This window comes from Equus caballus, chromosome 18 (genome assembly GCF_041296265.1).
Source record: "Equus caballus isolate H_3958 breed thoroughbred chromosome 18, TB-T2T, whole genome shotgun sequence".
NCBI classification, from domain to species: domain Eukaryota; kingdom Metazoa; phylum Chordata; class Mammalia; order Perissodactyla; family Equidae; genus Equus; species Equus caballus.
Genome location: NC_091701.1, coordinates 29516445 through 29525905, shown reverse-complemented (window position 1 = coordinate 29525905; position 9461 = coordinate 29516445).

Below are 9461 nucleotides of genomic sequence, written 5' to 3'. Positions count from 1 at the left end.
CATTACGGTGTATATAAAATTTTATTAGGCTATTTTCTAATTTAATCTTTTTACATAATTTTTTTTCCATTTTAGCATATTTTCAGTTGAGTTCATACTATTCTACTATGGAGCTGGGTGCATGGACCTGAATTCAACGAATCTCCCCCTTTTCAGATGAACATTCAGTTTTTCCAATGGTTTACTGTTCTAAATAATGCTGCAATAAGCATTTTTGTTCTTGACTCTTTGTCTGAATTTCTAGCAACTTTTTAAGATAAATTCCTGGAAGTGGAATTAATGCAAAAGAAGATACAAAAATTTATGCATAGCAATTTTTAATTTTTAATAAGCCTTTCCAACTATTTCTACTTTTCCATAAGGTTTATGAAAGCTAATATGCCTACCAGTAGTTTGGAAAAGGTCTATACTGGAAAAATATATTTTTTGGTTAAAAATTTTATTTGATTTAAATTTATTGGATTGATGATGAGAATATTTTTAAAATAATACATTGGTTAACTCTATTATTTTGTGAATTGCTTGTCCATTTATTTCGTTCAAAATTTTATTGTATACTGGTCTTTTTTATTGAGTCAACAAGCTCTTTATAAATTAAGAATAACACCACACATCTATTATATAAATTGTAAAATTTTTCTTAGTTTTTGTTTATTTTGAAACTAATATATTGCTTTGACATTTAGAAATTCCATTTAATGTTATGAAATCTATTGTTTCTCATTTGTGAATTCTTTCATTCTTTAGAAATTTAGAAAGATTCTCTACAATTACAGATTTCATAATTATCTAAAATGCTTCCATTTTATATTTTAATATAACATTTTAACCAATATTAGGAAAATAATTTTAGCATTTGATAATGACAAATATTTATTATCTAGAGATATTTAATGTTTCAGCATCATTTACTAAGAATTCATGCAAGAAACTATTGAATCATGATGTCAGTTTAATCATATTCCAAATTCTGTTTTGATGTTTTTCTGAACTACAAATCTGATATCTTGATCTAATTTGTTGATTTTATGGCAATCCACACTTGTAAATATTGAAGTTGAAGAATTCATTTTAATATTTTATGGATCAAGAGTCCACCAGCTGTTTTTTTAAAAGATGTCATGAGTGGCTTATTTCATTTAATTATAGGGTACATTTTTTCTATGTTTACAGAGCATCTACTTAGCCTTTTAGTTTTAAATTACTTCTTTTTAGAGTTTTCTTTATTTTTTAGGATGATATATTTTCCTATGATCAAATGTGTAACTAATACTGATTTCAAGCCTAAACTTCAGAAAAAACACGTCAGTGTAGTTATGTGCCCATTGTCACTCAACAAGCCAGTAAATTATGGATCTGGAATCAGAACTCATGTTATTGCAAATTTCCAACCTGATACTCAACCCACTGAAACTCATAGCTGTATTGTTTATTGGCTGAAAAAAGGCCCACTGTGGGTCTCCTGGCTCACATGTGTCTTTTCCTACACACTGTGGAGAGCCTCCCTATTGGCTTGCCACGGTTTCTTAAAGCCTCCATCCCAGAAAGAGAAGGAGCTCAGGACAATACCATTACCATACTATCTTATCTTTGTGAGTCAGAAAATAAAATAATGTTTGAAATCTCTATTGAGAATGCTATTATAGAAATAGAGGGTCTCTTTGGGGATAGGCTGGGGTTGAAAAGTGTAGGTTCCTGGAATGTTATGGGGGCCTAATGATACGTCTGTGATATAAAACAGTTTCTGATATTTTCCAAGTGGGTTATTGTTCATGTTTAAGTGATTATAGCAGTGATTTAAGCCAAACTAAATATTCTTTTTCCATGGTTTACTTCAATTCATTCCAATCCCTCTTCATGCAGACCTGTCCAATTTTGATTTTTTTCTTATGTGGGTATTTGATCGTGTGAGCAAAACTTACTGGATGAAAAGAACGTGGAAACTAAAAAAAAAGAAGAAGAATGCAGGCAAAGACTGTGTGGTTGGTAGGTGGTAGGGGGCAGGATTGATTGCAAGTGTTCTAAGAGAAAAATGACACATCCGACGGGGCATCAGGAATCATTTCTTGCCAATGAAATTTCTGAAGCTGTGGAATCATCTCTACAAAAATGATTGAAACGTCTTGTCTGAGCCACTTACAATTGCACCTAATAAAGCTTTTGAGAACTCTATACTGTTAGTAAGGGATGATGACCTAATAAGTCCAGTCCATTGATTCTGTGATAGTCTTGGCAAGACCTACTCATGGAAGAACTTCATAATCAAATCTAAGATACCCTGCAAGCACTGTATAAATTCCAATTTTTAGATGACTATTCAGATACATTCTTGTATTTGTAAAAATACTTTTCCCTCAAAAAGAATGTGTTCATCTGACATTGGAGAAAGAATTGATTTGAAAAATAAAATACAAACACAAAACAGTGATTTATCAAAATATACAACAGCCCTGATGCTTGTTTCCAGCTGTTGAAATTGTTATTTCAAGACTAAAGAACTATGTTAGAGACCCAATTATTATTTTATCAAAATAAAAGTGAAGGAGGAAGAAAACCCTCTTAGCTGACAATTTGCATATCACGTTTTAACGTGATGTGATTTAAAACAGCTGATCTATTAAACGCTCAAATTAGACTTTACAAGCAAATAACCAGTTCTACCTTGGCTTTAGCATTGCCTCTGGCACCTTTATCATATGAATATCTGAACAAAATTATAACAGCCTCCCTTTTGGTGCCTGGGAAACTTATTAACTATTTGACATTCAAGGCTAGGACTTCCAATGAGAAAAGTTAGTGCTAATACCTGCTGTTGGTCTGATTGACTGAAGCTTGTATATTTCCTACAAAAAGGCTAAATTGGCAGCTCCCTCCTTTTACCAAACATTGATCGCATTTCCAAAGTCTTTTATGTTCTAAACTAACCTGGGGATTTCCACCTTGACTTCTTTACTTGCAATGAGAAATGACATGCAGAAACTTTCCTGTTAAGCTATCACGTGAGACAGAATTTGGTTTCTGTAATCGTAAGCTCAGAGCCCTGTAGAGAGCTTCTAAGTGGTAAAAGGAAGGAAATTGGAAGGAAGAACCAAAGATATTTTTCTCCTATGAATTAACACAAATACAGATTTATAGCCTACACATGTGTTTTGTTTTTACTGATGGTTGTAACTAGGGACACCTGTAAGACAGAGCCAAAGGGGAAGAATTAAAAATAAATGGAAGAAAAACGTAATAATAAGCTACACTTTAGAGCTTGATTTGATGCCTAGTATGCGAGACTTTAAAATTCCCCTTTCCTGGAAAATGTTTTATCATTTAGCTTATGTAATTTAGCATACAGTATGAAGGCTGAAATATAACAACATTTTTTAAAAGATTCTTTCAGGGTTTCCAACGGAAATGGTGAGCTAAGTGTAGAATTTGTGGGATCAGTTAGCTTATAAATAATGATCCTTTATGCTGGCATTGGGAAATCCCTGTTCCCACAGCTAGTTCAATAAAGCAATTAATATCAATAAATGCTGAAGAAAGCAAATCTCTATTCACTTTTGTCTGGATTAGTTAACATGAGAAAAATCCTATCCCTCTCCGGGAGTATTTAACCATCTCATAGGAAGACATTCTAATGAAAGGTAAATAAAGTACATTTATGATATGTGTTCTTCTTATCATACATTGTCTACTTACCATAAGGTGATTGACTTTTTTCCTTCCCCAAATTTTCAGTGTGGTTTTCAATTTACAAAAGGCTCTTGTGATACACTCATGTTGTCAATATCCCTTAGAATTTTTTTTCTAATACCACTAAATTTACTTTCTGTTTAGGTGAATTTCTTTAAAGGAAACGTAACTTCCAAAATTTGTGTGCAGTATTTCTTTTCTACTGCATAAGGCTTACACATTCCACGCAGAATAGCTCATATGTACTCAGGATTTACAGAGGATATTTGAGAGAAAGCAATTTTTATGTGACATGGCATGTTTTAGCAAACCTCTTAAAAACGATCTACACAATAAAAAGTGCTTTGTCAAGGGGATGAATGAGGTTTAATTGACCCCACTGATAGATACGGATTCATGTGTTCAAACTTTCAGAGATCAGCATTCAGTAAACCAATGTCGTGGAACAGCCCTGAACTTTCACTACATTTGGCTAGATTATCTGAGATTTCACACACAAGCAGTAAAAAACTTAAGAGATATTATTCTGTAGTGTCCAAGAAATGTGGTAATAAGGTAAAAGTTGAAATGCGTTGTTGGCATAAGAAACCCATGGCTCATGCTTGATTTATAACACACCCAGTTTCGTCAGAGTTGGCATAAGTGCACTCTTTCTGACAGCATGGTGATAACATACTGCAGGAGTTGAAGCTGCCAATTCTTACACCTTCATTCTACTAGCAAAGAATTTTAAAACAAAATTTCAATATTGCTGCAATACCACACTCCTTTGCTAGTTCCCCAAAACTGACAAACCCGTTCTGCCTGTTTTTACAAATTTGAGAAAGGAGAGAGAGCTAACTTTAAATATACTTAACTAAATAAAAGTATGTATGCTTGTTAATTTTATGTATACCGAAGTTAAACACAGTTAAAATTTGTGGTGAGTCGCCTATGAGTAAGTCATAAACAGGTGATAGTTTAATTTTGAAATGGAGCAGCCATCTCAATGTCTTAAAATCCAAAAACATAAACATAGGCAATATTATTACTCTCATTACAACAGCTTGAAAAATTTGTCATCCTGTCCACGGGAATTGAATAAGCAAGAAGACAAAATTTCTTACAGTGATTACATTTGAAAATTACATTACAGTAAAGTGAGTAACAGGTTTTTCTAAGAAGCTGAAGATTTACTTCTGCAATGTTATAAGGATCGACTTTATATGGAGAAAAGAGTTTCAGGAGGAAATCATACTACATGGAAAAATGAGAGGACCGTTAGTTAATGTTCTTCAACTTTCACATTACTCAATGCTGTTAAAATTTTTTGTATTTAATCCAATTAAAAAGTACACTTTAAAATATTTTATATGTAAATTGAACTATGTTCAAAAGTGGATAATATTCTTGATGTTTACATAAAAGGATTAGTAAGACATTGAAGTATAATGTGTATTATTTAAACTTGTTATTATGAGATAATTGTCGATTCACACACAGTTGTGAGAAATAATGTGGAGAGATCCCATGTACCATTTACCCAGTTTTCCTCAATGGTAACAACTTAAATATACAGTCATGCACCTCATAATGACATTTCGGTTAAAGATGGACCACATATATGACCTATATAAGGTCCCATAAGATTAGTACCGTACAGCCTAGGTGTGTAGTAGGCTATATCAACTAGGTTTCTGTAAGCACACTCTGCATTGTTCGCACGATGACAAAATTGCCTAAACGTGTTTCCATTGTTAAGCGATGCATGACTGTAATACAATTTATCACAAGCAAGATATTGACATTGATACAATCCACTGATCATTTTCAAATACTCTCAGTTTTACTTATACTCATTTGTGTGTGTATGTGTATTTAGTTCTATACAATCTTGTCACATTTTTAAGTTCACGTATCTGCCACCATGGTGAAGGTACTGAAGAGTTCCATCACCACATTCATCCCTCATGTTGCCCTTTGATAACACCCACATCCTTCTGCCATTCTCACCCCATTCCTAACCCCTGAAGACCACCAGTATGTCTTCCATTTCTACAATTTTGTCATTTCAAAAATATTATATTAATGGAATTATATAGTGTGTAATCTTTAGTACTGGAATTTTTTGCACAGCAAAATTTGCTGGAGGTTCACCCAAGTTATTGTGTGTATCAATAGTTTGTTTCCTTTTATTGCCGAGTAGTATTCCATAATATGGATGTACTACAGTTTGTTTAGCCATTCACTTGTTGAAGGACATCTGGATTATTGTTTTTTTCCCTCTGCAGTTTTGGCTATTTGCCAAGTGTCTAGAGATTTTCCTCTTTCTTTTATTTAATTATTGTATGATTCCATTATATTCAGAGCACATACTGTATATGAGTTCAATTCTTTTAAAATGTAGTCAGGCTTGTTTTATACCCTAGGATATGAATGCTTGGAAAAAAATGTATATTCTACTATTGTTGGGTGGAGTGACATAAAGAGAGAGAAATAGATAATCAATTAGATCCTGTGAGTTAATTGTATTGTTCAGATCTTCTATATCCTTGCTGATTTTCTGTGTAGCAGCCCTATCAGTTGCCGAGAGGGGAATTTTTAAATCTCCAACTATAACTGAGAATTTATCTATTTCTCCTTTCAGGTGTATCAGATTTGGGTTCAAGTATATTGAGACTCTCTTGCATGTACATTTAAATCATATGTCTTCCTGGTAGATTGATCTTTCGTTTACTTTTGTATTCTCCTCTCTGTCTCTAGAAATTTATTTTGCTCTTAGCTCTACTTTATGTGACAGTAATACAGCCACTCCTGCTTTTTGTTAAATTAATATTTTCATGTGTATATCATTTTCCAGCTTCTTGTTTTCAACCTACATATGTCGGTAAATTTAAAATGAGTTTCTTTTAAACAGTGTATGACTGAGTCATATTTTCTTAACGACTCTGCTGATCTCTCTCTGTTATTTAATGTCCTAAGATTATTTACATTTAAGGTAATTATTGATCTGTTAGACCTTAAGTCTGACATTTTATTATATGTTTTCTGTTTTTTCCTCATTTCTGTGTTTCCTATTTCTTGCCTCCCTGTAGGATACTTGAACATTTTTTTAGGATTCCATCTTGATTTATTTATTGAGTACACCTCTTTGTTCAGTTTTTCTAGTGGGTGCTGTAGATATTACAGTATACATATGTGACTGTCACAGTCTCCTGGTATCAACATGTTACCTCTTTGAGTGAATTGTTGAAATCTTACTTTCATTTACGTCTCTTTACCTTCCCCACTTCAAAATATGATTGTCTTGAGTATCAGATAGTGCTATAATGTTTCTTATTTAATCATCAAATATGATTTATAAAACTCATGAGGAGAAGAACAGCACATACACATATTTTGACTCTGTTGTCCGTCCTTTCTAACGCTGCGAGACTTTCTTTTACTATTTCCTGTCTGTTTGAAAAACTTCTTTCAGACATTCTTTAAATGCAGATCTACTAGTTACAAATTATTTTAGTTTGATTTGTCTGAGAATGCCTTTATTTCTCCTTCCTAAAGGATTTGTCTGGATAGAGAATTTGTAGTTGACAGTTCTTTTCTTTCAGCATTTGAATAATGTTGAGCCACTTCATCTTGGCATTCATGTTTTCAGGTGAGAAATCTGCTGTGATTTTGAATTGGCATTCCGTCACAGGTAGTGTGGTGTTTCTCTCAGGCTGCTTTTAAATTTTTTCTTTGTTCTTAATTTTCTGAAGTTTAATTATGATGTGTCTTGCTATAGATCTCTTTAGATTTATCTTATTTGGAAATTTCTTAGCCTCTTGATTCTGTAGCTTTATGTCTCCCACCAGGTGTGGGTCATTTTCAGCATTATTTCTTCAAATACTCCATCAGTCCCACTCTTTCTCTTCTCCTTCCGGGGCTCCAATGATACAAATGTTGAATCTGATTTATTGTGCCACAGTCTCTGAGACTCAGGTTTTTTTCTTTGGTCTATTTTCTTACTGTGGATTAGATTGTGAATTCTATTGATTCATCCTCAAATTCACTAATTCTGTTTTCTGATATTTACATTATGCTATTATGTACATTAAGCAAGATTTTTATTGTGGTTACTGTATTTTTAAGTTATTTAATTTCTATTTGGTTCTTTTTTATGACTCTATTTCTTTCCTTAGATTTCCTATTTTTTCCTTTGTTTTAAAAGAGTTTGATATTGCTTGTTGACATGTTTTTATGCTGGCTACTTTGAAATCCTTGTCAGATAATTCCAACATTTGGTTCACCTTTGTTTTGCCATCAGTTGATTGTCTTTTCTTACCCAAGTTGTGATTTTCCTAGTTCTTGGTATGATCCATGATTTTTTACTGTATCTTGGACATTTTGGCTAATGCTTTAGGATATTATGCTATGAGTCCTGTTTAAATATTTTATTTTATTTTTTTTTAAAGATTTTATTTTTTCCTTTTTCTCCCCAAAGCTCCCCCCCCCCCCACAGTACATAGTTGTATATTCTTCGTTGTGGGTCCTTCTAGCTGTGGCATGTGGGATGCTGCCTCAGCGTGGTTTGATGAGCAGTGCCATGTCTGCGCCCAGGATTCAAACCAACGAAACACTGGGCCACCTGCAGCAGAACGCGCGAACTTAATCACTCAGCCACGAGGCCAGCCCCTAAATATTTTATTTTACTGGGCAATCATTTGTTCAGGTTGAGCACATGGATCCTATTCTACGTTTGTGGGCTGTGGTTCAAATGGAAATTTAATTTACAGAGTGTAGTGATATTTTGGTCAATCCGGTTGATCTGCTGCTACTGAGACCCTCACTGGTCCCTGTTCATGCAGCCTAAGGGGGAAGAAGGAGTTTCCCAAGTCTTGGCTGCCATGTGTTTCTTGGTGGGGGAAGGGAATCTGTCACCTGCAGAGACAAAGAGATTTCCCAGAGCAGCCCACTTGTTGTGGAAGGATACAGCTTGCTGGTGCCAACCAGCTACATGTGTCTCTTGGTGGAGAAGAGGCATCTCAGATCCAGTGGAGAAGAAGAGCTCTTCTCCTGACCTCCTACTCTTAGCAGGGCTCCTGATGAATCCACTTTGCTGATGCTGCCTGACTAGCTTAGAGTTGTTGACAGGACAATCCAGACGAGGAATGAGCCTGCCTAGGCTACCTTCTGTTGTTAGACTGATGGTCAGGAAATGAGGTGACTAGGTCATCTTCTTTTGGACGGGGGTTTATAAGATGCCCTGCCACTCTGTTGTTCCTCCAGTCATGGAGTTTCTAGCCAGTTTACTTCTTCTTTCCACCTTTCATAGTCCTATTTTGGTTGCACGTTATATTATTTCTGGGGTTTATAGTTGTACTTAGCGAGGAAGAGGAGGGAGAGATGAGTCTACTTAATCTTATCCAGATGAGATGTGCCACACAATGTACTTAACCTTTAAAAGCCTAATTTTTTTTCGCACAAAGTTTATAAAAAGCATATTCCAACAGGGTATATGGGAATGGTAGAAATAAAGGAATATGAGGAATAAGAGGCTGGAAAGATAGAATAGGTCTGATGCTGAGTATGCAATACATTAATTAAAAATACTCCTACTTTATACTATAAGTAAAAAACAGCCCACATATTATATACGTAAGGAAAAAAAGGAATCACAAACTGGATATTTTGACACTTGTCAAGACAGCAGTAATGTACTATTTGTGTTAGTTTTGGTTATTTCCCTAAAACTTTAAAAGTATGGTCAAAATAAACTAAAAGCAGTTAGCTTTTACCAGTGCAATAACAAATTTGTC